Source organism: Labrus mixtus, chromosome 18 (assembly GCF_963584025.1).
Source record: "Labrus mixtus chromosome 18, fLabMix1.1, whole genome shotgun sequence".
Lineage (NCBI taxonomy): Eukaryota > Metazoa > Chordata > Actinopteri > Labriformes > Labridae > Labrus > Labrus mixtus.
Genome location: NC_083629.1, coordinates 1,720,134 through 1,743,363, shown reverse-complemented (window position 1 = coordinate 1,743,363; position 23,230 = coordinate 1,720,134). Strand labels below are relative to the sequence as shown.

Genomic DNA, 23,230 nt, shown 5'->3' with positions numbered 1-23,230 from the left:
GTTATTTGTGCTCTCAGTGTTCTTGACATCATCATCTTCAGCTTGGGAGATTGAAAGACACTTTCCTGCGTCTGTGGTTTTGTTTTTTGCCCCAGTCATAAATGGAACCTGTGCTGTAATCATTGAGATCTTGTTTGAATTTAGAAATGTTTGCCTGTTTTAATTTTGCTGATAGCTTGTCCAGGTCTTCTTTCATTTTATTCTCAAAGGGTAATCTGTGATCCTTCGATTCCATCTCAGACAGCTGGGCTTCGAGTTCTTCAATCTGTGTTTGAAAGGCCAATTTCTGTTTTCTGGCTTGCTCAATAAGTGATAGGATCAAATCTAGGGAGCAGTTGTTGAGAATTGCTTCCCATTTGTTTTTGAAATCATCATTCTCATAGCGAAATGAAGGTCATTTGTTCAGTCTAAGTCCTCTTGGAATCATGTGCTTCCTCCAGTGACAATATGTAAATTAAACTTCAGCTCTTTTTGTGAAAGTTTCTGGAGATCAAGAAACAGCTTACGTGAATCTGCCATCTTTGAAGGCTGCTGATCCAAATCAAGAAGTGTGTCTTCAACAATAATGTTCCTGCATTCGTATAACTATACTATACATATAACTATATATATATTTCCCGTTTACTGCATATAGTTCTGTTCACGTCTGTTTACATCTGTTAGTCTGATCACTGTCCATCTCTACCTCTTTAATTTTGTATTTTAACTTTTGAATTTAAATTGACACTTTACCTGTGTGCACAAAATATAGTAAGTATAGTAAGTACAAGTTCTAGAAGTTTAAAATCTTATTGACAGGCAGTTGATCCCATACAGCAGCTCTTCTTTTTTTACAGACCACTGCAGGACAACAGACTGCCTCAAACACTTGAATCAACTTCTATCACCACACAATATCTCTGATATCAAAGCAGTAAAGGATCTATCTAGATCATCTGACACAATAAACATAAACGTTATAAAGCTGTGACCTTTGATACCCTGTTATTATGGCGATTCTTAGACTTTAGACTAGGTATTTCGTGGTGTCAGGATACTTGACTTTGACGTTGTCCTGTTGTGACACAGAACTGTTCTCCGTGTTGAAGGTAAGAGACACTTTTTTTTACTGCTTGAAAGACTAATTTAATTTAAATGTAAAAAGAAAACTCCTAACAGTTAGCCACCGGGTTCATTAGCTGCTCTGACTACAGTAGAAGTGAAGGAGACACAATGATCCTCAGTCACTATGCTAACATGCTAACCATGCTAACAGGTGGATTGAAAACGAGCCCGCTCTGGAAGTTTCTTTCATTGACTTCATCACTTTATCTTCTGATTGAAATATTTAAGTGTTGTTATGAACATCATTTTGATTTTAACATTTTTCTTACTTGAAGTTTTTATTTACAGTGAAACTCATTCTTAACAAATCCATAAGAAGTTGTCGTAACTTTCTCAATCAGCTGACTGTGTTCTTGGTTAATCAATGACTTGTTGGGTTTGACTTGTTATTGTTTTATGATTCAAAGTCCTGCAGTAACGCCTCCTCCTGATAAGCTCCACATGTTTTTATTGTTTTACCTGATAAGATTGTGCATGGACCACAATGCACAACAGGAAGTTAACGTTTGATCATTTAGTTTTTTTCTGTAAAGAACCCAGACTTGGTTATAGGATTATTAAAGGATAACAGAATGTAAAAGGAATACATGCTGTGTGGTTGTGGGTTGGCCTCTGTTATTCTGAAGACAAACTCTGTATGCTTGTGGAGGGCAGAAGCAGTTTGTGTGTAATATTTGAGTGTGTAATCTGTCCATGCAGGTAGATGTGATGTTTGTAGACTGACAGTGATGATGATGATGATGAAGATGAACCAGGTAGATGTGATGTTTGTAGACTGACAGTGAGGTGATGATGATGATAATGATGATGATGAAGGTGAACCAGGTAGATGTGATGTTTGTAGACTGACAGTGATGATGATGATGATGATGAAGAAGGTGAGCCAGGTAGATGTGATGTTTGTAGACTGACAGTGATGATGATGATGATGATGATGAAGGTGAACCAGGTAGATGTGATGTTTGTACACTGACGGTGAGGTGATGATGATGATGAAGGTGAACCAGGTAGATGTGATGTTGTAGACTGACAGTGAGGTGATGATGATGATGATGATGATGAAGATGAACCAGGTAGATGTGATGTTTGTACACTGACAGTGAGGTGATGATGATGATGATGATGATGATGAAGGTGAACCAGGTAGATGTGATGTTTGTAGACTGACAGTGAGGTGATGATGATGATGAAGGTGAACCAGGTAGATGTGATGTTGTAGACTGACAGTGAGGTGATGATGATGATGATGATGATGATGATGATGATGATGATGAAGGTGAATCAGCAGCTTCCTCTCTTTGTTTCCTCCACAGCTGAAGATCTTTGACTGGATGTGACTTCATCAGCTGAACTCCATCAGTGTTGTTGTAGTGACAGAGTGCAGCTCTTCCAGCAGGGGGCGCTCTGCTATGAATCAGTGTGAGGACACAGAGGAGGGAGTCCCTCCCTCTAAAACCTCCCTGTGTGAGGAACATGAAGCTCTGAGGTGAGGATCTCTAACTGTCCATGACTCTTCTCCATGTCACAGCTCAGCACTCACTCCACCTTCATCACTCCATCATCATCATCATCATCATCATCATCATCATCATCATCACTGTATCATCTGCTGCTCACAGTAACTAATAATGTTGTTTGTTTGTATCAGGATGCAGGAACAGAGACCAGACTCTCCTGGACCCAGCTGTGTGTCCATGAAGAGTGACCGGTCTAAAGGTCTTCCTGTTGACTTTAAAGATGGACTTCCTGCTGATGGAAGGTGAGATCTGAAAACTGAAGTTTATTTTCTTTGTTTTAAGACTCATGTCGTGGTCCAGCACTTTGTAGTGTCATCAGTATATAATGGTGGAGGTGGCAGCCCATTGTTCACCTGTACAACAGTCACCTGTCAAAGAATTCAGTGACTGAAGTCAACATGATAAACCATGTCAGTGTGTTTGTGAGTCTTTGACAACATCACATCCAGTAATGAGAGCAGCAGCTGACAAAGACAGAACCTGCTGATCAGAGGTCATCATGTTGGAGAGTTTAGGATTCAAAAGTGAGTGAACAAATGAATGAACTGTGAACATGAAGAACCATCTGATCCCATCCTAAAGGTATCACAGGTGGATGTTGGATGTTCTGACTTTGTCCACAGACCAAGGGTCTCATTTATAAAAGAGTGCGTAGAATCCATACTAAAAATGTAAGTGCGCCAAAAACCCGGAAATGGCATGCGCACTAAATAATTCAGATTTATGAAACTGTTCGTACGCACACCTGCGTACAATGTTCCCTTTATAAATCACGATCCACCTGGAAATGTGCGCACGTACTTTAGCCCCATGTTCGGCCCTCTACACGCCCACAATCAACCATAAACACTCAACGCAAAGCAGCTCGTGAATGAAGAAGCATACAAACGAGGGGGCGGAGCAAAGGTTTCCAGCGCTGGATCGCTGTGAAAACAGGAAGTTTAGACGAAGAAAATAAACTTTCTGATTCAGAAACGGAGGAGTTTGTGAATGTAGTGAAGGATAAAATGGACATATCGGTAGTTTACTACAGCAGGAGGATCACAAACTGAAGAAAAATCAGAGAGTGACACCACGTCGCTGCTGCATTCACCCTGTCCTCCTACAGCGCCAAAACATCCAGCGTTCATCATTACGCACGAGTATATCTGCAATGTTTACATGTTTACAGGACCCACACTGACTTCTTCATATTGTCAGAGTGCTCATGTCAGTCAGCAGTCTGCCTCACTCTATCATATTATTCATCAAAGGTTTGATCAAAAAAACGTTTAATTGTTGGTCACATTATATCGTGGTAAACTCTGTCTGCTCTGTGACTCAATATGAGGATATACGTATAGGCCTAATGATGGTTTCAGAGATGACCTGACTTAATGTCCACACTTGAATTATTTGCAGAATAAATACGTGCAGCTGATGAAGACGTGCTGAGTAACGAGAAGGTGAAACGCCATGTCTCTGTGCGTCTTGACGCAGTCATCTTTATTCAAACTAAATTACACACTTGATGATAAATGAAGGATATTGAATGATATTAATAAAAACTGGAGGCACTTTGGTTTTAGTGTTAGTTTAATTCTGATTTCCTCATCAGTGATTACATTAGTGTACAGTCCGGTCCTCTGAGGTCTGTCTGGAAGGTGAGACAGCACTGATGAAATATGTATGTGACGGACTTTTATTTATGTATGTATGTATTTATTCATTTATTTATTTATTTATTTATGTATTTATTTCAGTTATCTATTTATTTCAGTTATATATTGTCATATTGAAAGTTATTTATTGAAAACAGCTCAGTGCATGCGCTCGTAGAGCCTAATTAAAATAGCCGGTTTGAATGATTCTGATGACGTGGATCTGTCAGTAAAGTTTGATATTTAGTGAAATAAAATGTGTGAGAGATATCAATATACGTTTACATTCTGCTGGCTTCAATTCACCACTTCACTGTCTGTGTCACCAATTTCCCATGCCTCTAAAATGTACGTACGCCTGGGTCACAGTTTGCTTACCGGTGCACACATTTTACTGTCACGTTTGTTTTTAGAGATCACAGACTTTGCGTGGTAAATGGCGTACGCCAGTTTCAGGCCCTGTTTTGTGCGTATGCAAGAGTTATAAATGAAACACCACACCTGAACCTGATGAGGTTCTGCTGGTGAGATGTTGGGCCTTGAAAGGTTCAGGTTAAGTTCACTAACCTACCTGGTCCATACCTCCTGCTGATCCAGTTGACCATTGTACTAATATCTGACTACACTTTCTCCTGGACTACATAGTTTAAGGGCACGGTCACACTGGCCATCCGTACGCGCCCAAGCACGCTTCAACGCTAAAGTCCAGTTCGTTTGACCAGTGTGAACACTCCGTATCGTGCTCAGGCACGGTACACTTCCTTGGCTTTGGCACACTTCCGAGAGGTGTGCTTCAGCACGGTACACTTCATGCACGAGCACAAGCACGCGGGTAAACAGCGCTGACAGCCTTCATGATGGAGAAATCCAGAGTTTCATGGCTGTATCTGACTAAAATGACACAATATAAGACACAAAGTAGCTGTCATGTTCTCTGTGTTGTTCTCCGATGCGCAGGTGTCCGCGCGAGTCCGCGCGCACGCCCGCACATCAGAGAACAATTAATTAATTTATTGCTGTGTCTGATTAAAATGGCTTAAAATAAGCTGTAAAGTCAGAAAAGTAGCTGTCATGCTCTGTGTTTTTCTCTGATGTGCAGACGCGGACTCGACTGCGCATCTCTTTCTTTCTCTCTCTCTCGTCCGCCTGTTTGTAAACTGAGCACGCTTCATAATAACATAAAGCGTGCATGTGTTGTATTACGACGTTATGTACGAGGTAATCGTGCTTAGGCACGGATAGTCCTGTGTAGGGTGACCGCGGCCAGCGTGGGAATGGCGCTGCGGGGGGGCAATCGTGCTTGGGAACAGCACGGTACAGATGACCAGTGTGACCCGCCCTAAGACTTGGTCCTTGTTTTAGTGAATGGTACCTGAGTCCAGCTGAGGTACTTTGAGTCCATCAGGGATGATGTCATGGTGGTTTACTGAACATTTGGTCCAGTGATCGTTGGAGGAAACTGGTGAGCAGATGTATCATGAAGACTGCAGACAAAGATCTTCAAAGCTCTTGAGAGTTTTTTACAAACCCTGTTGGATCCAGATCCTGGACTCTGCTGTCTTGAAGAACATCATCACAAGATAAAAACTACTGTGATGGTGCAAGCAGCAGTTACTCCCATCTGAAGTGGTGTCAGTCTGAAGACTTTGTCCCAGAAGTGAGTTCTAGGCTGAGGTCACTGAAGTTGTTATGGACAAGTCCTGGATCTGGATCTGTTCTGTATCCTAATAGTAGTTTAGGGCAGATTGTGGACTTACAGTAAGGTCTGTATTCATGATATTAGTGGACATCTTACTCTACGTTCTGAGCCACAGTTGTCGGCTTTATTGAGGATTCATTTGATCTGTAATCATTCATTCTTTTATAAATCTTTGTCCTGTGGCTCATCATGTTGAGGTTGTCCGTCTGCCCCCCCTGGTGGCCACTGGTAGTATCTTCATGAACATCTGTCTGTAGCTAGCCTGAGTTCTTTCTCACTGAAAAAGCAGGTTGGACTTCTAACTTTTATTGTTCCTGGTGGCATCTTTCTGAGCTGTGTTTATGTTTGAGTCGTCTTCTGTTAACTTTGATTTCATCAGTCTAAAGAATTTGAGGACAGACACAGTGTTGTCTGTATTCTGAGTGAGATACTGTTCTAATAGAAACAGAGAGAACTGTGGAGAACTTCAGCTCTGCCTCCTGATTACTGATTATCCATCTGCTAGTTTGAACTGGAACAATCTGATTAAAATTATGTTTGTTCTAAATGCTTTCATTAACCAGCTGTTTGTTTGTATCAGGATGCAGGAACAGAGACCAGACTCTCCTTGACCCAGCTGTGTGTCCATGAAGAGTGACGGATCTGTAGGTCGTTTTATTACCTTTAAAGATGGACGTCCTGCTGATGGAAGGTAAGAATTAAAAATGAAGTAAATGTTCTGTCTCTGTTGTTTAAAGACTCATATCGTGGCTCAGAGCTTCATAATATATGACCCGTTGTTTTCTTGTGTAATATTTCCTGTCACAGAGTTCAACAGCAGAGCTCCGAGGTTCACAGAGATCAATCAGACCAGCAGAATCCAACAGACCTGGACTCCATCTTTATGGTGTGTTCAACACACTGTTATTTCATATACTACCATTACAATAACTAAATGCTAAGTTATTGTTCTGTTGACCTTCAGACTGACAGATGAATCACATGTTGAGTTGTACCAGTTTATATTAAATATCCAGTGTCTCCTTCTGTTCCAGCTGCTGGAGGAGAACATTGTCACCTTTGTGAAGAACGAGCTGAAGAGAGTCCAGAGGGTTCTGAGTCCAGATTACCCAGAATGCTTAGAGAGTCAGAGTGAGGATGAAGAGCAGGGGAGAAGCTGTAAAGAGGATTTTATGAAGATAACTCTCCACTTCCTGAGGAGAATGAAGCAGGAGGAGCTGGCTGACTGTCTGCAGAGCAGTAAGAACATTTTAACAGATTTAGTATTTTAGAAAAAGGACAAAGACGTTTAAAGTTCCAAACTCAGATAGTCATGTGATCTATATCAAGATCTGTTTATTGATTTCAGTTCTTTCTTTATTCAGGAACAGTCGCTGCAGAGTGCCAACAAAAACTCAAATCTCACCTGAAGGAGAAGTTCCAGTGTGTGTTTGAGGGGATTGCTAAAGCAGGAAACCCAACCCTTCTGAACCAGATCTACACAGAGCTCTACATCACAGAGGGAGGGACTGGAGAGGTCAATGATGAACACGAGGTCAGACAGATTGAAACAGCATCCAGGAAACCAGACAGACCAGAAACAACCATCAGACAAGAAGACATCTTTAAAGCCTCACCTGGAAGAGATGAACCAATCAGAAGAGTGTTGACAAAGGGAGTGGCTGGCATCGGGAAAACAGTCTTAACACAGAAGTTCACTCTGGACTGGGCTGAAGCCAAAGCCAACTAGGACATACAGTTCACATTTCCATTCCCTTTCAGAGAGCTGAATGTGCTGAAAGAGAAAAAGTTCAGCTTGGTGGAACTTGTTCATCACTTCTTTTCTGAAACCAAAGAAACAAGAATCTGCAGGTTTGAAGAGTTCCAGGTTGTGTTCATCTTTGACGGTCTGGATGAGTGTCGACTTTCTCTGGACTTTAAAAACAACGAGACCCTAACTGATGTCACAGAGTCCACCTCAGTGGATGTGCTGCTGACTAACCTCATCAGGGGGAAACTGCTTCCCTCTGCTTGCCTCTGGATAACCACACGACCTGCAGCAGCCAATCAGATCCCTCCTGAGTGTGTTGACATGGTGACAGAAGTGAGAGGGTTCACTGACCCACAGAAGGAGGAGTACTTCAGGAAGAGCTTCAGAGATAAGGAGCAGGCCTACAGAATCATCTCCCACATCAAGACATCCAGAAGCCTCCACATCATGTGCCACATCCCAGTCTTCTGCTGGATCACTGCTACAGTTCTGGAGGATGTGCTGAAGACCACCAAGAAAGGAGAGCTGCCCAAGACCCTGACTGAGATGTACATCCACTTCCTGGTGGTTCAGTCCAAACTGAAGAACATCAAGTATGATGGAGGAGCTGAGACAGATCCACACTGGAGTCCAGAGAGCAGGAAGATGATTGAGTCTCTGGGAAAACTTTGAGCAGCTGCAGAAAGGAAACCTGATCTTCTATGACTCAGACCTGACAGAGTGTGGCATCGATATCAGAGCAGCCTCAGTGTACTCAGGAGTGTTCACACAGATCTTTAAAGAGGAGAGAGGACTGTACCAGGACAAGGTGTTCTGCTTCATCCATCTTAGTGTTCAGGAGTTTCTGGCTGCTCTTCATGTCCATCTGACCTTCATCAACTCTGGAGTCAATCTGATGTCAGAAGAACAAACAACATCCAGGTCTAAAGTATTCAGAGAAAAACCTGACCCAACACTTTTATATCGGAGTGCTGTGGACCAGGCCTTCCAGAGTCCTAATGGACACCTGGACTTGTTCCTCCGCTTCCTCCTCGGCCTTTCTCTAGAGACCAATCAGAATCACATACGAGGTCTGCTGACACAGACAGGAAGTGGCTCACAGACCAGGAAACATCAGGAAAGAGTCGAGTACATCAAGAAGAAGATCAGTGAGGATCTGTCTGCAGAGAAAAGCATCAATCTGTTCCACTGTCTGAATGAACTCAATGATCGTTCTCTAGTGGAGGAGATCCAACAGTCCCTGAGATCAGGACGTCGCTCCACAGATAAACTATCTCCTGCTCAGTGGTCAGCTCTGGTCTTCATCTTACTGTCATCAGAAAAAGATCTGGATGTGTTTGACCTGAAGAAATACTCTGCTTCAGAGTAGGCTCTTCTGAGGCTTCAAACAAAGCTCTGTACGTGCTAACATAACTATACAGTTAAATGTCGTTCTCTTTATTCAGAAATAACAACTATTGTTTGTAATTGATTTCATTTGTGTTCTTCTGAATCATCTTCAGGCTGAGTGTCTGTAACCTCTCAGGGAGAAGCTGTGAAGCTCTGTCCTCAGTCCTCAGCTCCCAGTCCTCTAGTCTGAGAGAGCTGGACCTGAGCAACAACAACCTGCAGGATTCAGGAGTGAAGCTGCTGTCTGCTGGGCTAAAGAGTCCACTCTGTAAACTGGACACTCTCAGGTTAGTGTGCAGCGGATCCAGATTATTCCTCTAAGATCATGTTTCTTGATGAATCATTTATTAAATGGGCCTTGGTGGTGGTTTAAAGTTTTAGTTACTGTATGTTACCACATTAAAGCTGTAAAGCTCTTGGCTCGTTCTATAACTCCCAGTCTTTTAGTCTGAGGAAGCTGGACTGGAATAAAGGAAGTTAAATATTAAGTTCTTTTTAGTCTTTTTATGATCCTGTATTATAAAAGGACCTCTCTGAAAGTGAAGCTGTTTCAGAGGCTTGTCACCAGTTTGATGTGTTGGTCCACAGTTAGAAACGTGACTTCCAAACAAACACTGTGGTAGGAAAGTCCTTCAGGAGGATGTGGACTCAAACAGGGTGGGCTGAAGAGAAGAATCCCCACAAACGAAGAAATAAAGAAACCATGGATAATGGTTAAACATCAAGTAATGAAGAAGCTTTTCTTCAGATGAAACAGTTCAGAACTGTTTCCACATCTGATGTCAAAGCTGTCTGTGTGTTGATCTCACGCTCTGTCTAACCTGTGTGTGTGTTTGTGTGTGTGTGTGTGTGTGTGTGTGTGTGTGTGTGTGTGTGTGTGTGTCTGTGTTTGCGTTTGTGTGTGTGTGTGTGTGTGTGTGTGTGTGTGTGTGTGTGTGTGTGTGTGTGTAGTCTGTCATTGTGTCTGATCACAGAAGAAGGTTGTGCGTCTCTGGCCTCAGCTCTAAGCTCCTCCCCCCTGAGAGAGCTGAACCTGAGCTACAATCATCAAGGAGAACGAGGAGATAAGCTGCTGTCTGCTGGACTGGAGGATCCACACTGCAGACTGGAGACACTGAGGTACAGACACACACACACAGAAGCTGTCTCACTGTTTCTGAATGATAAACTCTGCTTCTTGTCTGATGCTGGATTTAGATGAAGATAAAGTAGATTCTGATCTGGTTTCTTTCTCCAGGTTGGACCATGGTGGACTGCACAGACTGGATCCTGGTCTGAGGAAGTGTGAGTGTGTTTTCATTTCTATTCATCAGAACACAGTAGTTTCTGTCAAAAATGGCCAAAAAGGTCTTTTGAATATTCATTCTTAAAAAAACACGTTAGTTTGAACCGTTTGAATTTATATTTTTATACATTATGTGCACAAGAGAGCAAAGCAACAAAACCACGCAAGTAATTAGGTAAGGGTATATTTATTTCATTTATTTTTACTTACACAACAAAATAAATGAATAGACTGTATTGTAGCATAAAACCTTAATTAAATACCACCAATCTTTCTTATGGTGATGGTGTTATGGTCATATGGTTCTCATGGTGATTTGTGTCTCATTCCTGAGTGCTCAATGGGCACTTTAGAGCACAAAAACATATTTTGTGAGAGGTTTAAATCATATTTTGAATAAAAGTCACTGAGTATCTCTCAGTGTGCTTGTAAGCCACTCTCACTCGCTCACTTTTCATCTCTCTCTCTCTCTCTCTCTCTCTCTACCTGCTCACTCCGTGTGCGCTCAACCAATCAGGAGTCAGGAAAGCTCAATTCTGATTGGCTCCTTCTTCTCCAATTCGATCGCTGCTTCTTCTCCAATTAGGTCACTGCTATAATATTTACATAATCCCTGAATCATTGTTTGACTGATTACTGACTGATAACGTGTCTATCCATGTTACTGACAGAAGAGTGCATTATCCTCAATAGTATTAAAACACATGTTTGTAAGTATTTCAATTTGACTTTGCCATTTTATGTTGGTATTTTCATGTTAGTTTGTGCTTGTATTGTGTATAGTTTATCGTTTCCTGACTCCTGATTGGTTGATTTTGTGGCACATTTGTAACAGCGTGCAAAGTTGAGCGCACACGGAGTGAGCAGGGTCGAGAGAGAGAAGAACAGTGAGCGAGTGGGCGGCGGCCTACCAGCGCACAGAGAGAGACTTTGAGAGAGAGCACACGAGGAAAACTGAGTGAGAGAGGTTGTTAAAGCACACTTGTATGGATTGTTGCAAGCACTCAAACTGATTTAATGAACACTGTATGGATTTTTGTTTGTTCAAACTATATGATTTTTCTTTTGTATATAACTTTTATACAAAATATGATTCAAACCTTTTGCAAAATATATGTTTATGTGTTCAAAGTGCTCATTGATCGTTCAGGAATGAGGCACAAATATAACACCATACTCTCTCTGCTCCGTGCTTTGTCTTCAAACTGAGAGCGCATGCTCTCTGGATCATAAAAAAAGAAAAACAACTGAACTTGTTCTGCATATAATTCTCTCATATAGCCTGTGATTATGATATTCCGTCCACCCATAGCCATTAGAGCGTGTTTCCAGCAGTTTGCTGATCTTGTTCAGCACCGGGCAGTGTCACTCACTCGCTGTGTACTGCCACACTTTACTTCATCATCTCCTCCAGTACAGCCACCTTCAGCTCCCGTTGTTGTCCCTCTTTTAAATGAACAAGGTGATGAAAGTACAGATCCAGATAACTTGCTTTGTTTAGCACCATATATATTTTACACCGCTGCTCCAGATCAGAGATGTTTCTTCATCTCTGTCACCGTATGTGGTTCATTTGGTGTTTGCTTGTCAGAGAGCAGAACGTGTTTTAAAGGTATTACAGCGCTTCTGTGGTCACTTTAAATGTTTAAGAATCTCCTGTACCTGTTGTAATTAAATATGTGTACTTATGAGGATAGGATTGCATTTGTCCAAGTGCTCTATTTTCCCCCAAATATTAATTTCTACATCAGAATGTTCTTTTAATTTTTAAGTTTGATTATATATTTGAATTTTGAATATTCTTTGACAGCCCTAGAACATAGCAGCACATGGATGAGGGCTGAAAGTAACACAAAGTGATGATGAAAGTGAGGGTGATGGAAACTCGTTTGAGTGGAAATATTGAAAATGACAATGAATAATGTAAACTGAAATAAAAGTGATAATCCAGTGATTAGAAAATCACCATTCATCTCATCCAACAGAAATGTATCGTTTACAACATGCAGTTTTTGTGACTTTGACATTTATGGTTTTAATGTCCTGTCCGAGCTTGTGGAGCTCTTCAACTTTAAAAACAGCAGAAATCATTTTTGATTTGATGTTCATTTTCATAAACACACCTTCAATAAAGTGACAACGCCAAAAGTTCTGCAGAAAAAAACATTTATTTCCTAAATTATTACAAACATTTCCATTAAACCTAAAAAACGGCCAAATGACTGGCAGCTCAAAATGAAAGTAAAAGAACCTCATTCCATTCAGATGACTACGATCAAACACATTCAATACAGTTTTTTTTGGTTTTTTTGACCAACTTTTTATTTATTTTGACAGCCTTTACAGGTGTATATCATCCAATAAATTCATTAGGTAGTAATTCATACATCCATTTCATTGTCATAATTACAATGCAAAAATTTAAAAAGAAGAGGATGACAACACAACCCTGCAAACCTGGAGTTTTCATAGCTGATCCACTGATTTATAGAAAGAGTGTGAGGGGGCTTCCATCTTCCTGCCAGCATCTTTTTGGCAGCAGTGCATGCTGAAAGCCACAGCAGTCTTTGAATTTTGTTAAAATTCTGCCCGGAGTCATCATTCAAAAGCATAATTTCAGGAGAGCAGGTAATTGGCAAAATTTGCACCCAAAACTTTTGAACAGGTGGACACTCCCACATAATATGTAGGAATGTCCCTATTTGGTTTAACTCACATAAGGAGCAGTGGGGGGAACTATCAATATGCATTCTGTAACGCCGTATAGGTGTTAAATAGGTTAGATAAATGAAATACAAGTTTGTTAATTTATAATTTAGATTTTGTGATGAATGCGATATATTTCTCCAAACATTTGCCCAGTTTATAGATGACTCAGAGCAGTCTTTGTTCCATTTTGATACAATTGCTAAGGGAGTTTGTATTTTTTCCAATAAGGTATTATAAATCAGGGAGACATGTCCTTTAGGTAGAAGTAAAAGTTTCTTAATAAGTATCATGACTGGATAAACAACAGGTGGCTGGTCAACTGGAATATTAGCAGCCCGTATGGCAGAACGTAGTTGTAAAAACAAAAAGAAAGTATTGGTTGACAATTTATACGTTTCTTTTAAATCCTGAAAGCTTCTTAATCCAGATGTACCCATGATGTCACCCAGACAATGTATTCCTGACTCAGACCACTGATTTGGAAAAAAAATGTGATCCTCCAGACCTCAGAGAGCTGTTATAGAATAATGGCGTGCTGACCATGCCATTTAGTTTTCCACTTATATTATTTATTTATTTATTATTTCACCATACTTACTTTTGCATTTACTAATTGAGAGCTGAGTAAACAAAATGTCTCTCAACGCAGCTGGAGCTACCAGGTCCCTCTCAATTTTAATCCATAGTATGGAAATATTGTCATTAAACCAATTTATAATGGGACGAAGGGAGAGTGAGTGAAAATACAATTTAAAGTTAGGAACTGAAAGTCCTCCTAACTCCTTCTTTCTTTGTAAATTAGCAAGTTTTATTTTAGGACGTCTTCCTTTCCATAAAAATCTTGTGATGATGCTGTGTATTTTATCCCAATACTTTGGAGGAGGTGTTAGGGGTAACATGTAACTACAGAAATGTAACCTAGGAAGTACATTCATCTTAATTATTGAGATTCTGCCTGAGAGAAATATAGGTAAGTTATGCCATCTCTCCATATCATTTTTAAGCATGTTCTGAGTGCTGGCATAATTCTTATGAACAGTTTTAAGGCATGGAAATACATTTATTCCTAAGTATTTAAACTGAGAGACCACTGGTATATTGAAATGTGCACATTCGTCTCTACTTGTTTGATTTATAGGTAGAAGCGCAGACTTGGTCCAGTTTATTTTAAAACTAGAGACACAACTATACTGTTCGAAGATACTAAGTATATGCGGAAGTGAATTCTTTATATCAGAGAAAAATAAAAGGATGTCATCAGCAAAGAGTGATATATGATGCTTGGTAGATTTAAGTATTATTGGTGTGATGTTTTGTGATATCCTAATAGACTGTGCCAGTGGCTCGAGTGACAAAATAAACAACATTTAAGAGACTGGATCACCTTGACGACTGCTTCGACTTATTTTGAATGGAGAAGAACAAATATTGCCAGTGACTACACTTGCAGAGGGGTTTGCATATATTGTTTTAACCATGTTGATAAAATTAAAGCCAAAACCCATATGATTTAGTACACACCATAAAAAGGGCCATTCAAGATGGTCAAAAACTTTTTCTGCATCGACTGACAATATGGCTGAAGATAAAAGATGATCAGAATGCTCTAGAATATGTAATAGACGCTGTATGTTGTCAGCCGATAGACGCTTTTTGACGAATCCGCTTTGGTCAGGATGTATCAATTTAGGCAAGTATTTCTCAAGACGAGTTGAGAGCACCTTAGAAAATAGTTTCACATCTGCATTTAATAAAGACAGAGGGCGGTAGCTGGCACAGTTACTGGGATCCTTGTCTTTTTTTAAGAGTAGTGTTACTAGGGCTGCATTTATATCTCTTCCAAAAGATCCTTTCTGGATCGAAGTATTAAACATTTCAAGCAATAGGGGACCTAAGATACTCCAGAATTTCAAGTATACCTCAGGATGAATGCCATCAATTCCTGGTGATCTAGCCTTATTCATTTTGGCTAAAGATTGTTTAAGTTCATCCAGAGACAACAAAGAATCTAACACGCAGGATTCCTCTGAAGAAAGAGAAGTCAGCTTAAGTGTCTTGAGATAATTATCTCTAGCCAACGATGAAGAGTTGTGATCTGATGTATACAGCTGCCTGTAGTAGTCACAAAATCTTTGATTAATCAACTTAGAGTCATTTGATTTGATCCCATTCTCTAATGTTATTGCTGCTATATTTGTAAATTGATTTCCTGTTTTAAATTTATTAGCCAACAGGCGACTAGGACGATTGCCATAAAAAAGATGATTAACTCTAGATCTATGTATGATAAATTCAGCTCTTTGTGTTAGTAAAGAATTTAACTCTAGCTTTACCTCTGTTAAAGTTTTTGCAGTTTCTTCAGAGTAATTTACTTGCTGATTATGCTCTTGAATGGAGAGTGATGTTTCTAAATCATGTATCTTCTTTAACTGCTCCTTATTCAATTTTGAAGCAAATGAAATTGCATTATTTCTAATAAAACCCTTGAATGCATCCCAGAGGAACCGAGCATCATTAACTGATTGTCTATTGGCCTTTAAAAATTCGAATAGTTCCAATTCAAATTGTTCACAGAAATCTTGATTTTGTAAGTTAAATTAAATCGCCACCTAGTGGCTCTTTGGGGTAACGAGGAGATTAATAACTTACATTTATATGCTTGATGGTCTGTCAGACTCATATGCTTTATCTCTATGTTTTGAAACCAAGAAACAAGGGATGCTGATATGAATACGAAGTCTATCCTTGAAAAGGTTTTATGCCTATTTGAGTAAAAAGTAAATTCTTTAGATGTGGGATTGTGTACCCTCCACACATCAATAAGATTAAAATCTGAAAGTAAATGTTTTAATATCTTAGTAGCAAGAAGATTGGAATGTGTTTTACTTGATTTATCCAGTTTTGGGTCCAGTATAGTGTTCATATCAGATCCAATTATCTGTTCAAATTCAGATAAACCAGCCAGAACTTTATTTAGCCGCTCAAAAAAAAGGTTGTCATAATTATTTGGTGCATATATGTTAATAAAGGACACTTTCCGCCCTTGACATATACATTTAACAACGGCAACTCTACCCTCTTCATCTCCTCCTTCACCAATAATGGAGATCGGGAATGTGTTACGTGTTAACGTTATTACCCCTTTTGTTTTATTTAAAGCAGAGGAGATAGCAGATACCCTGTAGCGATCATTCTCTAACTTATTTACATCCTCCCTTAACAGATGAGTTTCCTGAAGCATAGCTATATCCACTTGATTTCTTGCTAACAAATCTAAGAAGGCTGCTCTTTTATTGGGACTGTTAAGGCCCTGTACATTACAAGAAAAAATCTTCAAACTAGCCATAAGATTTCTTTCCACTTTGCACTTATGTAATTAAAAATATTTTTACTGAAGATAACAGAAAATAAAAGTAGAAAGAAGGACCTAAACAGACATATTTCATCCAAACTTACTGTTGCACAACACATAATACAACTGATCAGACCCAATATCCATGCCCACCCCTCCACCCCTCTTAATACTAACCCACTTTCTCTCAACCCCACCTTCCCTCCCTCCCCTGTCCCACCCTCCTCCAGTCCTCCACACCCTACTCTAACACAGCAGGGTTGTAGCATGGTGGGTAATCCCTCCTGACATATCTACATCCTCCATAAATATTAGACTTATTCAAACATGTATTAGGAAATACATTTTAAGGGTAGTATTTAAATGTAAAGCAAATAATAGTCACTATACTGTGACCTAGTGGAGGGAAAGAAGCTGTATGTATCTCAGAATAATAAACCAAAATGGTAAATAATAAAAACTTTTAGTCATGGCTTACTCAGCTGCTTCATCCATCTCTGTTTAGTCCAACGAGGACTTGTCCATTTATGACGTTATATTCCGGTGTGTGGAATACATCATTTAAAGGAACATCGCAGTAATTTGCTTCACTGATCGTTTTGTGAATGAGCATCATATTCGTCATCCAAGCTGGTTTTTAGGTGTTCCTCATAGAATTCCTGGGCCTTTTGTGCAGACGAAAAAACATGTGTTTTATCTTGATGCGTCAGGATCAACTTGGCAGGATAGATGAAGCCACTTCTTATATCCAATTTACGCAGATTCCTTGAACTTGTCTCTCAGTTTCATGGTGTCAGCACTCAAGTCTGGATAGATGCTGATTCTTTTACCCCTGTACATCAGCGGCGCACGGGTCGCTGCTAAACGGATGATTGTCTTTTTAATCTCAGAGCTGTACAGATGCACAATCATGCAGCGTGATGTCTTGTGCGGTGGGCCGGTGCGATGGGCAATAACTGCAGGTGGAAAAGGGCCGACACTCTCCTTCCCAAGGAGGTCACAGAAAAAGTTGTTAATAAACTTTGTTGGATTACCCGCTTCGATGCCGTTCTCCAGTCCCAGCACCCAAACATTACATTTACGAGAGTGATTCTCGAGCTGATCCAGCTTCAGACGCAAGACTGCGTTCTCTTTCTGAAGCGCCTTGTGGTCATTTTCCAGTGTAGAGTCTTTTGTCAGATTTGCATGAGTCAAAAGATCTTACGGTCACTTCATATTTATCAACTCTTGCCTTTAAAGTTGTAAGCAGCTCATTCACAGGTTGCAACTTTGTTTCAAACGCTTCGGCAGTCTCCTCGCGCATGATATCCCGGAGAGTAGCTGCCAACTCAGCGCTGCATGTTGTTTGTTTAGTGCCTTTTGCAGGCATGATTGTGATGCTTTTCGAGGGCACGTAAATTGTATCTTTGCACATACCAAACAGCTGTTCAATCCTAATGCACAAGATAACAAATAAGTCTTACTTCAGCAAATTATTTCAAAATGTTTGTCGGACTCAGTCATTCCATGCCACCGGAACCGGAACAAAAGGCCTACAGTTTGTTAACACAGGTTTAAAACTGTAAAATAACAAAATCAAAAGTCTCAAAGAAATACTGAATAAAACAGATTCAAACCATCTGTAACTTGCAGCGTTGTGATAGGATGTAATGTTTAAATATGTAAAGTTCTTTAAAAGACCTGCAGAAATACAATCTAACTGCAATATTTAAAGATTCAGTAATTGTAGAATTACAGTTGTGTAAGCGCCATTTTTGCATTAATAAGTTTGATTATTATTGTTTGGATTATGATTTGCTAGAGCATAGCAGACGATATGTTTGTGTTTATCTTGGGAATATTTACTGAGATTATTCCTATTTTATTTTGAAGGTTTGTTGTGATTCTGTAAGACTTCCGTAGTCATGTGATCAGGAGACAGGAAGTAAAGTGTATTGTTATGTGTTACGCTGTCTAAGTAAAATAAACGAGTGACGGCGGAGCAACATGGTAGTTTTACCGTGGACACATGGGAACATGTGTGAAGCCAACTCAACGCGTAAAACAGTGTAATGTCGTCACTATAGAGTGGTTAAGAAAGAACTCAGTTTAAGAACATAAGATTTATGAAGAAGACCGAAGAAACCACTACAAGTTGTAATACATTCAGTATTATACACAGTAGTGTTAACTACTGTACTGATTAACACCGTGTCCTAACAGCATGGAGCGTTAGATATCGTGTCTCATTGCACATGATCGCACGTTTGCTGTCCTCACTGCATCAATTTAAGTATTTCTCTGCTCTGTGATTTCAGTTTCCCCTTCTAAACATTAGTATGACATCTGGTGCTTTTATTTTGAAAGTGCGCAAACTGAAGTGTGGTGCTTTTATTTTGAGGTGGACAAACTGAAGTGTGGTGCTTTTATTTTGAGGTGGACAAACTGAAGTGTGCTGATTTTATTTTGAAGGTGGACAAATTGAAGTGTGGTGCTTTGTATTTATTAATAATAATAATAATAATAATAATACAATTTATTTATAAGTGCTTTTCAAAACTCAAAGACACTGTACAATAGTTAAAAAACAGAAAGAAAAGTACAGTAAGGACAGACTAACAGACATTGCAACATTACACACAAATCATAAAGATAACAACAATAAAGGTAAAACTACAGAAAACAGGAAATACATCACAATCATACATTACAGTTTTTTCCAATTGCTAACACACTAAAATGACATGCATAGCACAATTATTTAAACTGACACACAGAGCAAAACCTCTTCTCAAGTCTCCTAAAGTCTAAACACATTTTCTGCTTTACACACATTTTGCAATTCAAATGGCACTTTTTAAATGCACTGAACACGGTTCTCTGCATAAGACGCAACAATCTGACATGAAGTCACATGTTTGCCGTCTCAAAACACTGCCATTCAAAATGACACTACATGAGCTAATTGGCCAATGTATGTGCCACCTGGCCAAACACCTCAATGGTTAATTGTTATCACTTCAATCAGGAAGTAAGCACTATGAAAAGACCACAAGTGAGCACCTTTTTTTTTTACAACAACAAGGGAAGAGGTTGCAGAGAGAGGAAGAGGTAGGGGTAGAGCTGGTAGAGGAGTTCATGGCCAAAGAAGAAAACAACTTTCAAATGAAATCAGAGCAACCTTAGTTGATCATGTCATCAACCATGGACTGATAATGCGAGAGGCTGGACAGAGAGTGCAGCCCAACTTGAGCCGTTTTACTGTACTGGTATATGTTGCACTGACTTGTTTGGTGAAAAAAATAAATGTTTCAATGTGTGTGTATCTGCAAATATTTCTGTGCATGTGAACAATCTGAAGAATTTTCTACAATTCAAAGTATTTTAGTATTATGGCAAAGCATACTAAAGATGAGAGTGCTTTTCATTTTGCCCAACAGTGTGTAGTTGGTTAGACAAACATCTGGTAATATGAATGAAGTCTGTACCATTTGGTGCAAAAGTTAGATTTTGATAATGCCATATGTAGTTTTGGTTGCAGTGCTTCATTTTGCAGGATATATGAGGCATTTTGCAGTTTGGGTGTGTGGTTTTGTGAATTGTGTTAAGTATTTTGATAAAACCAGCCTAGTTTGCAAAATTGTGTTTTAGCAATTGGAAAAAACTGTAAAAGCTTGTTTGAAGAGGTGAGTTTTGATCAGTGATTGGAGGGTCGGTGCAGTGTTGAATGTGTGTAGGGAGTGAGATCCAGAGGGAGGGGGCAGCTATGGAGAAGGCTCTGTCCCCCCAGGTTCGGTGCTTGGTTCTAAGAGGGGGAGATAGGAGGTTTTGAAGAATGGAGGCTGCGTGCAGGAGTGTGAGGGTGAAGGAGAGCCGTGAGGTAGGAGGGGGCCTGGTGGTTAAGGGCTTTATGTGTGAGGAGAAGGATTTTGAATTGGATACGGTAAGGGACAGGGAGCCAGTGGAGATTTTGCAGGACAGGGGTGATGTGTTCACGTGTTCGGGTGTGGGTGAGCTGTTCTTCAATAAACGACTCGCAGTGAGCTGGAATAAAAACAACATTTGTGTTGTTGACACAAGCTCAACATCTCAATCCTGATGTGGATTTTATTAATGCACCACTCTCTACACCTGTAGAGCCCCGTCCTCCCTTGTTCTTCATCTGTCTATGCGAGCGACAGAGAGGATAATAGAAACAGGGTATCAGGGTGAAAATGACGCCCTGCATCACACACGGGCAGTTAGGACCCTCCAATAGGAAACTATAGAATCAGGCTGATTATGTCGCTGACGCTTGTTAGGACACCCTGTAACAGTAGAAATGTTTTTTCAAATCTGATAAAAATGAATGTTTAAGATTACTGTGAAATATCCTCTACTGAAAACATACTAAAGAAATACAAAATAGAAACATCTAAAGATTTTCACTCTTTTAGTTTAAGGTGGGTTAGAAACTAAACTTCAAATAAGATCACTAAAATTGTCTGAATAAATAAACAAACATTCAGAATTCCTTTCTGGAAAAAATGTGGAGTCTGTCTCAAAGTCCCCTCTCCCCCCTTCTGAATGCGCAGAATGGTTTAGTCCGCCCCTCACCTTCAACTGGATTGAACTGTCGGCGGTCAGTCGAGTCAAGAGTGAGAGATGTGGCAGGCTGCAGATTAAACCAGTTGTTAGAGGAATTCAGCCAAGAATATCGTTTGGATCATATTTGTGTTTTATGTGTCTTTCCTAGCGAGCTACAGTAACATATGTGATATCAACAGATTCATTGTAAACTGTCAATTCATACAATGTCAATTGTATGAATTGTTGTTGCCCTAACATCAAAACTGAGTCCGCTACTTCTGCCCAAAAAACAATATTTTAACGTCAGGTGAGACAAATGATAATGCAGTGTAATAATTAATTTAATAAGCTAACCAATAAGATCACTTTAGACAATAAAAGCCTTTAGAACATTAACTATAGCAAGTTAATAAGTAAAATAATGCTGCTGGAAATGCTTCAAATATCTGAAAGGTGCAAATATTACAAAGTTTAAATCATTTTTAAACTGTGAGGAAATATTACAGTGATTATTTATCTTCCATTATCAGGGTGTAAAACAAAGCAAAAACAAAACAACATTAGTATTTAAACTTTGATTGAACTGCATGTAGTGAGTCAGTCCATCAAGGCCCTATCTTCTCTGTTGTTCGACCGAGCTTGGGGTCAGGTGTTGACTACAGTGGTTGGCCATTAGCCATACCTGATGTTGGACATTGATTCATGCATTCACTCATTTGATTTCATTTCTGGAATGTGGTCGGCTACTTGAATGTCACATGTGTTAGTGCTTCAGCATGATGGCTAAGTAGTTATTTAAAGATCTAAAATAAAGCTCTTGAAAGTCTGAAATGTGGTTAAAGTCTTACATCATCAAAGTCATATCCAGAATGACAGAGTTTGAATGTCAGGTACACATGAACATAAAACCAATAAGATTGATCTTAAAATGAGAGAAACACATCATATTGTTGGTATGGACATACACCTTTATATTAACCAGCTACATATTTAATTACAGATTATTAAATATGTAATCTTAGAAAACAGAAAATATATAACGTATCATTTGTAGAGTAATTTGACTGTAAAAAAAGAGAAATAAACTTTATTTGATAAAAAAATAAAATAACAGGGGGGTTGTTAAGTTACAGATAATGTCTGTCATCTTACAGTTTAGTTTATTTAAAAAAACAGAAAAATACTTTTAAACTGTCGAGTTATTTACTTTAAAATTAGTATTTGTTTACAGCATGGTAACTCCATTTGAACTTGATTAGAAGTGGATTATTACATTTCAGTGCTGTCAAACATCATTCAGTGCTGAATATGAACTGTAAATTTGATTGACTCTCAGTAAGTGTCAGTAAAGTTGTTGATGAATGAACAGATGATAACCTGCAGCTGTGTTGTGTCTCGTTCTCTCCATCAGACGCCTGTGAGCTGGAACTGGACACAAACACAGTGAGCAGAGAACTGAAACTGTCTGACAAGAACAGGAAGGTGACACATGTGGAGAAGCTTCAGTCATATCCTGATCATCCAGACAGATTTAACTATTGGCCTCAGCTGCTGTGTAGGACTGGTCTGACTGGTCGCTGTTACTGGGAGGTCGAGTGGAGAGGAGGGGTTGATGTATCAGTGAGTTACAGAGGAATCAGAAGGAGAGGAGGCAGTGAGGAATGTTTGTTTGGATTTAATGATCAGTCCTGGAGTCTGTTCTGCTCTGATGGAGGTTACTATGTCAGGCACAATAAAAGAAAAACTGACATCTCCTCCTCCTCCTCCTCCTCCTCTGTCTCTCACAGAGTAGCAGTGTATGTGGACTGTCCTGCTGGCTCTCTGTCCTTCTACAGAGTCTCCTCTAACACATTGATCCACCTCCACACCTTCAACACCACATTCACTGAACCTCCCTATCCTGGGTTTGGGTTTGGGTTTAGGTTCTGGTCTCGTGGTTCTTCAGTGTCTCTGTGTGGTGTGTCGGTCTGAGAAACACTGCTGACTGAAGATCAGCTGACTCTGTTCACTCTGTCCAGCTGCTCTGTTTCATGGTTGGCGGCGTGGTAATGGGGGGTGGGAGTGGTAATGGGGGGGGGGGGTTAAATGTTCTACATTATAGAAAAACAATGGACCCCATTCTGTAATGTCTGTTTTGTTCTGATCTCAACAATAAAAAATAAGTGACAAAAAAAGATCTGTACCTGGATCAGGGTGATCCAAACAGGATCAAAGTGAGCCGGATCACCTGATCCTGG

The 23,230-nt window shown here is 39.8% G+C and overlaps 1 pseudogene; it reads left to right on the top strand.

Moving 5' to 3' along the window:
- Nucleotides 1–1,032: 1,032 nt before the first annotated feature.
- On the top strand, nucleotides 1,033–23,028 carry LOC132993056 (protein NLRC3-like; annotated as a pseudogene).
- Nucleotides 23,029–23,230: the final 202 nt, after the last annotated feature.